Here is a 12,793-nt window from a genome sequence, read left to right on the forward strand (position 1 = left end):
TCCCATTCAACACATTGAATATTTCCTGCCACTCTCTTCTAGCCTCCCAAATTTCCATGTACAGGTGTACTACTAACCTTAAAAGTCTACCCCTGTAGGTTAAGGATAATTTATCCCTAGCAGCTTTTAGAATTATCTTCATATTTGTATTTTTGCAAGTTTCACTATGCTATGTTGTGGTGTTGCCTTGTTTTTGTTCATTTGAGGGGAGTTCTCTGTTCCTCTTGGGTTTGAAAGCCTGTTTCTTTCCCCAGATTAGTGAAGTTCTCAGTTATAATTTGTTTAAATCAATATTCTACCCCTTTTGCTCACTCTTCTTCTGGGTTCCCATAATATGAATATTTTTTCGTTTCAAGGAATCAGTTCTTTAAGTCTCGCTTGTGATCTAATAATTTCCTTTCCCTCTTTTTTTCCAGCTTCATTATTTTTCATAATTTTATCTTCTATCTCACCTATTCTCTCCTCTGCTTCTTCAATTCTCGTCACTGTATGCAGTTTGTTTTGCATCTCAGTTACAGCAATTTTAAAAAGTTTATGTGGTTTTTTAATTGTGTGTGTGTGTGTGTGTGTGTGTGTGTGTGTGTGTGAGAGAGAGAGAGAGAGAGAGAGAGAGAGAGAGAGAGAGAGAGAGAGAATCCCAAGCAGGCTCCACACTGTCAGTGGGGATCATGCTGTGTGGTTCGAATTACAATCAGGAGATCTTGACCTGAGCCAAAATGAACAGTCAGACACTTAAACAACTATCCACCCAGCCCCCCTAGGTATAACAATTTTTATTTCATCCTGACTAGTTCTTAGGTATTTGATCTCTGCATCAGGGGTTTCTCTGGTATCTTCTATGCTTTTTTTTTCCCAAGCCCAGCTAGTAGTCTTATGACTATTGTTCTAAATTCTTGTTCAGATATATTGCTTCTATATGTTTGATCAAGTCCCTGGCTGAGATTTCTTCTTAACCTTTCTTTTGGGGAGAAGTCCTCTGTCTTGTCATTTTAGCTAAGTTTCTGTGTTTTATGTGATATAAAAGCTTGTTGTGGGAGCCCCACATCAGGCTCTGTCCTGACAGCACAGAGCCTGGAGCCTGCTTCAGATTCTGTCTCCCTCTCTCTCTGACCCTCCCCTGCTCATGCTCTGTATTTCTCTCTGTCAAAAATAAATAAAAATTTAGAGCAAGGACAAGATGGTGGCATAGGAGGACGCTGGGCTCAATGCGTCCTGCTGATCGCTGAGATTACACCCACATCTGCCTAAAAAACCCAGAAAACCACCAGAAGACTAGCAGAATGGCCTCTCTGGAGCCAAGCATAGACAAGAGGCCCACGGAAGAGGCTAGGAAGGCAGAGAGGCGGTGCGCACTACACGGATTGGCGGGAGGGAGCTGGGGCGGTGGAGGGGCAGCCCTCCCGGCAAGGCAGAGCCCTCAAGTCTGACTTGCAAAAGCGGAAGGGCCAGACTGCATGAGTTCTGACAGCCAGCGGGACTTAACATCTGGAATGTTATAAGTCAACAGCTCTGCTGGGAGAGCTGGAGGGCTAGAGTACAACGGGAGGGAGAGTTGTTGAGCCCTGGAGGACAGAGCTCAGCTCCGCAGTGAACAAAGGCACTGGCCAGCGCCATCTCCCTTGCCCATCCCCCAGCCGAAGCCACAAAGAAACTAGTTTCTGTCACTGAACTTGCTTGCACCATGCAAACACCCAACACTGTGCTTCTGTGGATCCGTCCCTCCAACGGGTCTGCCTGCCTCCCTCCCAGTTATGCAGGGCCTCTCTGGCAGGGGACCACCAATGGTAAAGCAAGCTAAGCCTACCCCTCCTGCCCCTGTCAACCTTGAAGCTCCACCACAGCTAATACACCAGAACCCATAGAAGCAGCACCACCACCCTGGCAGTGTGCAAGTAGCCCAGACAGGGCCCACACCACTCCACAGTGAGTCCTGCTCCTGGGAGAGGGGAAGATAAGGTACACACCAGTCTGACTGTGGCCCCAGGAGTGGGCTGGGGACAGACATCAGGTCTGACTGTGGCCCTGCCCACCAACACAAGTTACTCCAGAAAGCACAGGGGAAGTGCCCTGCAGTTCCCTGCCACTCCAGGGACTATCCAAAATGACAAAACGGAAGAATTCTCCTCAAAAGATACTCCAGGAAATAGCGACAGCTAATGAACTGATCAAAAACTATTTAAGCAATGTAACGGAACATGAATTTAAAATAATAGTCATAAAATTAATCGCTTGGTTTGAAAAAAGTATACAGGACAGCAGAGAATCTATTGCTTCAGAGATCAAGGGACTAAGAAATAGTCAGGAGGAGCTAAAAAAATGCTATAAATGAGGTGTAAAATAAAATAGAGGCGACCACAGCTCGGATTGAAGAGGAAGAGGAGAGAATAGGTGAATTAGAAGATACAATTATGGAAAAAGAGGAAGCTGAGAAAAAGAGAGATAAAAAAAATCCAGGAGTATTAGGGGAGAATTAGAGAACTAAGTGATGCAATCAAATGGAACAATATCCATATAATAGGGATTCCAGAGGAGGAAGAGACAGAGAAATGGTCTGAAGGTGTACTTGAACAAATCATAGCTAATAACTTCCCTGATCTGGGGAAGGAAAAAGGCATTGAAATCCAAGAGGCACAGAGAACTCCCTTCAGATGTAACTTGAATCAATCTTCTGCACGACATATCATAGTGAAACTGGAAAAATACAAGGATAAAGAGAAAATTCTGAAAGCAGCTAGGGATAAACATGCTCTAACATATAAAGAGATACTGATAAGACTAGTGACAGATCTACTTACTGAAACTTGGCAGGCCAGAAAGGAATGGCAGGGAATCTTCAACGTGATGAACAGAAAAAAATATGCAGCCAAGAAATCCTTTATACAGCAAGTCTATCATTTAGAATAGAAGGAGAGATAAAGGTCTTCCCAAACAAACAAAAACTGAAGGAATTCATCACCACTAAACCAGCCCTACAAGAGATCCTAAGGGAGATTCTGTGAGTGAAATGTTGCAAGGACCACAAAGTACCAGAGACATCACTGCAAGCATGAAACCTACAGACATCACAATGACTCTAAACCCATATCTTTCTATGATAACACTGAAATGTAAATGGACTAAATGCTCCAACCAAGACATAGGGTATCAGGATGGATTTAAAAAAAGACCCATCTATTTGCTGTCTACAAGAGCCTCATTTTAGACCTGAGGACACCTTCAGATTGAAAGTGAGGGGATGGAGAAATATCTATCATGCTACTAGAAGTCAAAAGAAAGCTGGAGTAGCCATACTTATATCAGACAAACTAGGAGATGGAGAAGGGTATTATATAATAATTACAGGGTCTATCCATCAGGAAGAGCTAACAATTATAAATGTCTATGAGCCGAATACAGGAGCCCCCAAGTATATAAAACAATTAATCACAAACATAAGCAACCTTATTGATAAGAATGTGGTAATTGCAGGGGACTTTAATACTCCACTTACAACAATGGATAGATCGTCTAGACACAGGATCAGTAAAGAAACAAGGGCCCTGAATGATACATTGGATCAGATGGACTTGACAGATATATTTAGAACTCTGCATCCCAAAGCAACAGAATATACTTTCTTCTCCAGTGCACATGGAACATTCTCCAAGATAGATCACATACTGGGTCACACAACAGCCCTTCATAAGTATACAAGAATTAAGATCACACCATGCATACTTTCAAACCACAATGCTATGAAGATTGAAATCAGCCACAGGAAAAAGTCTGGAAAACCTCCAAAAGCATGGAGGTTAAAGAACACCCTACTAAAGAATGAATGGGCCAACCAAGCAATTAGAGAAGAAATTAAAAAATATATGGAAACAAATGAAAATGAAAATACAACAATCCAAACGCTTTGGGATGCAGCGAAGGCAGTCCTGAGAGGAAAATACATTGCAATCCAGGCCTGTATCAAGAAACAAGAAATATCCCAAATACAAAATCTAACAGCACACCTAAAGGAAATAGAAGCAGAACAGCAAAGGCAGCCTAAACCCAGCAGAAGAAGAGAAATAATAATGATCAGAGCAGAAATAAACAATATAGAATCTAAAAATCTGTAGAGAAGATCAATGAAACCAAGAGTTGCTTTTTTTGGAAAAATAAACAAAATTGATAAACCTCTAGCCAGGCTTCTCAAAAAGAAAAGGGAGATGACCCAAATAGATAAAATCATGAATGAAAATGGAATTACTACAACCAATCCCTCAGAAATATAAGCAATTATCAGGGAATACTATGAAAAATTATATGCCAACAAACTGGACAGCCTGGAAGAAATGGACAAATTCCTAAACACCCACACACTTCCAAAACTCAAACAGGAAGACATAGAAAGCTTGAACAGACCCATAACCAGTGAAGAAATTGAATCAGTTATCAAAAATCTCCCAACAAATAAGAGTCCAGGACCAGATGGCTTCCAAGGGGAATTCTACCAGACATTTAAAGCAGAGATAATACCTATCTTTCTCAAGCTATTACAAAAAATAAAAAGGGAAGGAAAACTTCCAGACTCATTCTATGAAGCCAGCATTACTTTGATTCCTAAAGCAGAGACCCAGCAAAAAAGAGAACTACAGGCCAATATCCCTGATGAATATGGATGCAAAAATTCTCAATAAGATACTAGCAAATCGAATTCAACAGCATATAAAGAGAATTATTCACCATGATCAAGTAGGATTCATTCCAGGGCTGCAGGGCTGGTTCAACATTCACAAATTAATCAGTGTGATACATCACATTAATAAAAGAAAAGATAAAAACCATAGGATCCTATCAAATGATGCAGAAAAAGTATTTGACAAAATTCAGCATCCTTTCTTAATAAAAACCCTCAAGAAAGTCGGGATAGAAGGAACATACTTAAACATCATAAAAGCCATTTATGAAAAGCCTACAGCTAATATCATCCTCAATGGGGAAAAACTGAGCTCTTTCCCCCCTGAGTCAGGAACACGACAGGGGTGTCCACTCTCACCGCTGTTGTTTAACATAGTGTTGGAAGTGCTAGCATCAGCAATCAGACAACAAAAGGAAATCAAAGGCATCAAAACTGGCAACGATGAACTTAAGCTTTCACTTTTTGCAGATGACATGATATTATACATGGAAAATCCTATAGACTCCACCAAAGGTCTGCTAGAACTGATACATAAATTCAGCAAAGTCGCAGGACACAAAATCAATGTACAGAAATCAGTTGCATTCTTATACACTAACAACGAAGCAACAGAAAGACAAATCAAGAAACTGATCCCATTCGCAATTGCACCAAGAAGCATAAAATACCTAGGAATAAACCTAACCAAGATGTAAAAGATCTATATGCTGAAAACTATAGAAAGCTTATGAAGGAAGTTGAAGAAGATTTAAAGAAATGGAAAAACATTCCGTGCTCATAGATTGAAAGAATAAATATTGTTAAAATGTCAATACTACCCAAAGCTATCTACACATTCAATGCAATTCCAATCAAAATTGTACCAGCATTCTTCTCTGAGCTAGAACAAGCAATCCTAAAATTCATATGGAACCACAAAAGGCCCCGAATAGCCAAAGTAATTTTGAAGAAGACCAAAGCAGGAGGCATCACAATCCCAGACTTTAGCCTCTACTACAAAACTGTAATCATCAAGACAGCATGGTATTGGCATAAAAACAGACACATAGACCAATGGAATAGAATAGAAACCCCAGAACTAGACCCACAAAAAGTATGGCCAACTGATCTTTGACAAAGCCGGAAAGAACATCCAATGGAAAAAAGACAGTCTCTTTAACAAATGGTGCTGGGAGAAATGGACAGCAACATGCAGAAGGATGAAACTAGACCTCTTTCTCACACCATTCATAAAAATAAACTCAAAATGGATAAAGGACCTGAATGTGAGACAGGAAACCATCAAAACACTAGAGGAGAAAGCAGGAAAAAAGCCTCTCTGACCTCAGCCACAGCAATTTCTTACTTGACACATCCCCAAAGGCAAAGGAATTAAAAGCAAAAACAAACTATTGGGACCTCATGAAGATAAAAAGCTTCTGCACAGCAAAGGAAACAATCAACAAAACTAAAAGGCAACCAACGGAATGGGAAAAGATATTTGCAAATGACATATCAGACAAAGGGCTAGTATCCAAAATCTATAAAGAGCTCACCGAACTCCACACCCAAAAAACAAATAATCCAGGGAGGAAATGGGCAGAAAACATAAATAGACACTTGTCTAAAGAAGACATCCAGATGGCCAATAGGCACATGAAAAGATGCTCAAAGTCACTCCTCATCAGGGAAGTACAAATCAAAACAACACTCAGATATCACTTCACACCAGTCAGAGTGGCCAAAATGAACAAATCAGGAGACTATAGATGCTGGAGAGGATGTGGAGAAACAGGAACCCTCTTGCACTGTTGGTGGGAATACAAACTGGTGCAGCCACTCTGGAAAACAGTGTGGAGGTTCCTCAAAAAATTAAAAATAGATCTACCCTATGACCCAGCAATAATACTGCTAGGAATTTACCCAAGGGAAAATTTACCCAAGGGATACAGGAGTGCTGATGCATAAGGGCACTTGTACCCTAATGTGTATAGCAGCACTTTCAACAATAGCCAAATGATGGAAAGAGCCTTAATGTCCATCAACTGATGAATGGATAAAGAAATTGTGGTTTATATACACCATGGACTACTATGTGGCAATGAGAAAGAATGAAATATGGCCTTTTGTATCAACGTGGATGGCACTGGAGAGTGTGATGCTAAGTGAAATAAGCCATACAGAGAAAGACAGATACCATACGGTTTCACTCTTATGTGGATCCTGAGAAACTTAACAGAAGTCCATGGGAGAGGGGAAGAAAAATAAAAAAGAGGTTAGAGAGGGAGAGAGCCAAAGCACAAGAGAGTCTTAAAAACTGAGAACAAACTGAGGTTTGATGGGGGGTGGGAGGGAGGGGAGGGTGGGTGATGGGTATTGAGGAGGGCACCTTTTGGGGTGAGCACTGGGTGTTGTATGGAACCAATTTGACAATAAATTTCATATTAAAAAAATAATAAATAAATAAAATTTAAATATTAAATAAATAAGTAATAAAAAAATAAAAGCTTGTTGTGTTTCCTACCACTGAGAGTTACTACTATATTAAAATGGGGCCATACACTGCCCAGAGCCTGGCACTCCAGTATTTTTGGTGTGCACTCTGCTGTTGCATTTTGGGTGCTCTTTCCCACTGGTCAGTCCTCTGCAGAGTTCCTCCTTGCACTCATTGTAGGAGTGTTGGACCTTTAACTTGGTGTGCTTTGGTTTCTTTGTTGAAGTAACCCTGGATAAAAGGGATGAGGGAGAAGCCTGTTACACAAAAAAATCGGGAAAAAGAAAGACAACTGAATGAAACCAACAAGAAACTATAAGCCTGACTCCAAACAAAAGAAGAAGAAGGAAAAAGAAAAAAGGACTGCAGGCGTCATTTTGAAGCGCTTCATTTTCAGTGCACTTGGTGCATGAGAGGTGCTGGCTGTGCTGGTCTGGAGGAGAGGTCTGCTGCATTGGCTCAGAGTCAGTCCTGCCGCAATTAATAAGCAGCTGCCAGCACGGGACCAGGGTTCAGTGTATGCAGGTCCCAACTCTACTGAGCGCCACTGTCTGATCTCTGAAGTCCCACCATGTTGGTGTTAGGGGGAAAATGGCATTACCCCAGTCTCTCATCCTGGTCTGGGACTCTCGCACCCCAGTGTGAGACTGGCACTGTGCAGATCCACTCCCCTCCTCCAGAGTAGAGCCTCTCCATGCTGGAAGTTCTCTGTCCCTGAAAAACTGTCCCACACCTGAGCAGTGTTAGGAATCTATGGAGTAGCACTGCTAAAAACCGCAAAGGTTATATTCCATCTGAGTGTGTCTCTGTCCCCCACTAATGAAAGGCCTTTTGCTGGCACCTGCAGAGTATTTTGTCCTTGGGGAGGCAATACATCCTCTACCACAAGTACTCCAAGAAGGGGACTTTTACTGTCCCAGTGCATTCCAGAGATCCCTACACCAAGCTAGCACTGTGGGGCCAGCTCCCACCTCACCATGAGCACAAGCAACAGCTCTACAGTTCAACTCTAGAAAGTTGTGCAGTTCCAAAATTTCAGACTTTGAGCCCCAAATGCAAGCAAAAAAATAACTGGGACACTCAGTACTTCTCACTCCCCAGCCCATGGTCCAGAGAGGTTTTCCCCTTGTGTGAATTTGATGCAGCACTTTCTCAAACCGGGTCTCTTTTTCTCTCTTTTGTCTCTCCATGGAAAGGGTTCCCTCCCCTCTACAGCCTGCCATCTTTCTCCCAATTCACTTTCGCATACCTCACACCTGCCAAGATTTCTCCTTCTAACTGTGGAAATCCTTCTGCCATTCTGCAGATAGGTTTCCTGGGTTTTCCAAGTGATCTGACAGCTGTGTTTGAGGGATGAGGAAAGCCCAGGTTCCAGCTATGTCTCCCCCATCTTAACTCCTCCTCTCATTCCTTCCTGATTCAGAAATCTTACTCCATAACACGATGCACAATACACAATACAAACCTGGCTCATAAATTCCCTTCAAATGCCAACACACATCCCTCACAAAAGTCTCAATATCTCATGCCTCCTAGAGGTCCATGTAGCCTAGAATACTGTCCCATTTCTTTTCCAGTTCATCTGTCCCTCTTCTACTTCCCAAATTGCTCCATAGGCACCCTCTCCAGGAAGTGACTCTTTCTCAGTTTCTACTCATACCTTCCCTTCCAAAGTAATGATGTCTCAATCCCTGTCCAGTTAGTAATTCCTCCTATTTCCGTTCATTTTTCTTCCCATTTGGGGTGTAAATTCTCTTTACCCAAAGGAATTGAAGATGCTTCAACAAGATTTTTGCACCAGTCTCCCAAGAAATCATCTAAAGGAAGGGATAAGTATATGGGTAGTCCTGCCTCTAGCAGGCTTCCCTGGAAAAACCTACTCTCTGTTGGAAAGGTGACAAATTCCACAAGTAAGAAAGTAGCTTCCCATCCTTCTTTTCTAGTAAGGCCTCATACATAAATACAATAGGAAAACACTGGCTCCCATATGCCAACCATAAAACTCTGACTCTTCAAGAAAGATGCCTGTTGTGCCCAAGCTGGAGCCAGTCTCATCTTCAGGGATTCCCTGGAGTCAGGTAGACTTCCCTTAATTTTGGTACCTTGGACCCTCTCCAAGTCCCTTGAGTATGGATGCAGCAAGACCAGGAGAGTCATGTCAGGCTATCAGCTGCACCAGTGCTGTTGCTCTTTGAGTGAACATTGTTCTTACCATTGTTCTTACCCTCTCTAGAGGGAGGAGAGAATCTGCTCCTTGTCCTGAGCAAGACTCCACTCTGATGGAACAGACAGGACAGTCACTAGAACTCCAGGCAGAGCCACACAAAGGCAAAACTACACGTGCTGGGGTACAGTTCTAGATGTTGGGTACAGATCTAGATACACTTCTAGATGTAGTTCTGGGTGCAAATGCTGTTTGTCAAGCAAGGCTCCAGGAAGATAGTTTTAAAGGAGAAACACAGTGCTAGCCTAAAAGGAAGGAGAATGTCTGTACCAAAGAAATGTGTAAAGCTCTATTCAATTCACCATGAATTATTAAATGCTCATTGTGTGTCTAGATACAGGAGGATTCTCTGGGGGAGCGAACAAGATACACTCCTTATCTATGATCTACAATCAGGAACAATATACAAAAATAAAGGCACTCAGATAACTGTGGTATTTCATTTTTATTTCAGCTTTATTTATGTACAATTGACATAAAATTTAAGATATTTAAAGTATACATTGTGGTTATCTGGCATACATATACATTGTGAAATGATTCACAATGATTTCCCCAAGGTGATAGGATTAACAATTGTATTTTAATCTAAATGTTTCATGAAATGAAGGCAAGTGTTCAAAAGGCAAATTGTGTCCTTCACTTCCATCTTTCCATGTGGAGACTTGGTTTTCTATATGTGGTCCCAGGACCAACAGCATCAGCATCAACTGGGAACTTGTTAGAAGTACATGTTGTGGGCTCCACCCAGACCTACTGAATTCTAAATGCTGGGGCCAGGGACCAGCAATCTGTTTTGTCACAAGTCCTCAAGGTATGGTGACACCTGCTGAAGACTGAGAACCACTGACAGAGTACTATTCCTGGCCCCACTCCAGGAAAAAAACTGCCCCCCTCACTGTCACTTTGATTAGTGAGTTAAAGAAACAGCACTAATCATGCCCAGCTCAGCCCCTTCCATTTTTTATTGGTTTTCCTTTTTTATCCAGTGCCAAACTGACCGAAGCACATGCATTACAACGTGCTCATACATAAAAAATCTAATTAAAGCAGAATCTTTCCTGTGGCGTCTTGTGGAGATTGCTTCGCATTACTTCTGATGAGGATAAGTCTGTTTAATTTAGTGATGCAGGCTTAGCAAGCCAATTGGGCTACAGATCAAAAGCTAAGTGTTTAATCAACTGTCTCTATGTCTTGATTATCAGTTGGTTCCAAACATAGGAGTGAGAAATGGTGTGTTATTTATCACATCCTTATAACTCCAACATGGGTTGTAGTGAAAAGTGGGCAGGATGCACGTTCAGGTTGCCTGCAGTAGAGAGACCTAGCTGAGAGAATAACAAGACACAAGAACCAGAGGAAATCCTAGAATTCTGTAAGTGAACCTAACTTTAGAAATAATCAGTTCTGACGTCTCGTGTTACAAAAAAATAAAAATAAATAAGCAAAACATTGAAGGAACCAAAAGGCTTGCTCAAGGTCACATTGCTAGTTAATGGTGGGAACAAGAGCAGAATCCAGGATACTTGGCTCCCAGCTGTGCACTTTATGAGCAGGTGGACCAAAGCAGACAAGAGTGGAGAAACTTTCAAGTCCAAGAATGCAGATATTGCCAAGTAGAAGAACCAACCCTATGGATTTTCATTATGGGTAGTGGGTTCAAATCCAAGTGTTTTGTGCTCAGAGGAGAGCTCTGGCTCCAATCCACCTGTGCATGTTCTGTTGTCCCCTCTCACAGCCAAGGCTCAGGCTACACACACTACAGTGTGTTCAGTGTGTTCTGAACACTGCTTCATTTTCCTGTGCTTCTCCAAGTGTTGTTCTCTCAGCCTACAGTCTCTCACCGCTGCCCACATGTGCAAAAATCCTAACCTGTCTTGGAGAGAGCCAACTCAAATGCCATTCCTCTACAAAGTCTTCTCTGATTTCACCAATCAACCCTCACCACTGTGCCAACCCCATGGGATCCTCCACCACTCTGAATTCCCAGGACACTTTGTTTATATATTACTTAGTATGACAACACTTTCTACTTTGTGTTACAGCTATGCTTTACCCCTTGTATTAGAATATAAGCCCCTTAAGGGCAGGGGCCATATTTCATCTTTTGGTTTTTTTTTGTTTTTTTTGGTTTGATTCTAGTTTCTTTTTTTGTTGTTTTTGTTGAAGTATAATTACCATACAGTGTTATTATATTATTCTAGGTGTAGTACATAATGATTTATTGATTCCACACATTTCTCAGTGCTCATCCAGATAAGTATACTCTTAATTCCCTTTATCTATTCACCCATCCCTGTACCCACTTCACTTTGACAACCAACAGTTTTTTCCCTATATTTGAGTGTATGGGGTTGTTTTTACTGTTTGTCTCACTTTTTCCTTTTTTGTTGTTGTTGTTTTATTTCTTAAATTGGTATAAGAGTGGAACCATTTGGTGTTTGTCTTACTCTGAACAGACTTATTTCACATAATATTATTTCCTCTAGGTCCATCCATGTAGTTACAAATGCCAAGATTCCATTCTTTTTTATAGCTGAGTAATATTCCATGACAGATAGATAGATAGACAAATAGATAATTTGATAGATATTACATCTTCTTTATCTATTCACCTATCAAGGGACATTTGGGTTGCTTCCATGTCCTGGATATTGTAAACTATGCCACAGTAAACATAGGGGTGCATATATCTTTTTGAAATCATGTAACTAAAATGCTTTTGCCCTGAAGAGGAAATCAGCATCAAGAGAGAAAGGCAACCCACTGAATAAGGGAAGGTATTTGTAAATGATATATCCAATAATGGGTTAATACACAAAATACAGAAACAACTTATACAACTCAATCCACTTGAAAAATGGGCAGAGGAACTAAATAGACATTTTTCCAAAGATGATATACAGATGGCCAACAGACACTCGGAAAGGTGTTCACCATCACTAATCACAGCGAAATGTAAATTAACACTACAATTGGATATCACTTTAAACCTGTCAGGATGGCTAAAATCAAAAAGACAAAGATAAGCAAGTATTGTGGAGAAAAAGGAACCCTCAGGTACTCTTGTTGGGAATGTCAGTTGGTGCAGCCACTACGGAAAGCAGTATAGAGGTTCCTCAAAAAATTAAAAATAAAAGTACCTATGATCCAGTAATACTGCTACTGGTTATTTTTTTAAATAATCTCTACACACAACATGGGGCTCAAAGTTACCACCCTGAGAGAAAAAAATGCATGCCCTAGTGATTGAGCCAGCCAGGCACCCCACGGGTACTGGATATTTAAGCAAGGAAATAAAAAATGTTTTTTCTAGTTTCTTATAATAATAACATTTTAAAGCCAGTAAGCAACTACAGATACAATTCAAGTAGACAAGTAAAAAAAAAAAAAAAAAAAAAAAAAAAAGGAAAATTAACAAAGATGC

The 12,793-nt window shown here is 41.0% G+C and overlaps 1 protein-coding gene across 1 annotated transcript in view; it reads right to left on the minus strand.

Moving 5' to 3' along the window:
* LOC122240309 (cationic amino acid transporter 3-like) overlaps positions 1 to 12,793 on the minus strand; it is a 110,266-nt gene that overhangs the window by 95,127 nt on the left and 2,346 nt on the right. The window lies entirely within an intron of this gene.

Source organism: Panthera tigris, chromosome B4 (assembly GCF_018350195.1).
Source record: "Panthera tigris isolate Pti1 chromosome B4, P.tigris_Pti1_mat1.1, whole genome shotgun sequence".
NCBI lineage: Eukaryota > Metazoa > Chordata > Mammalia > Carnivora > Felidae > Panthera > Panthera tigris.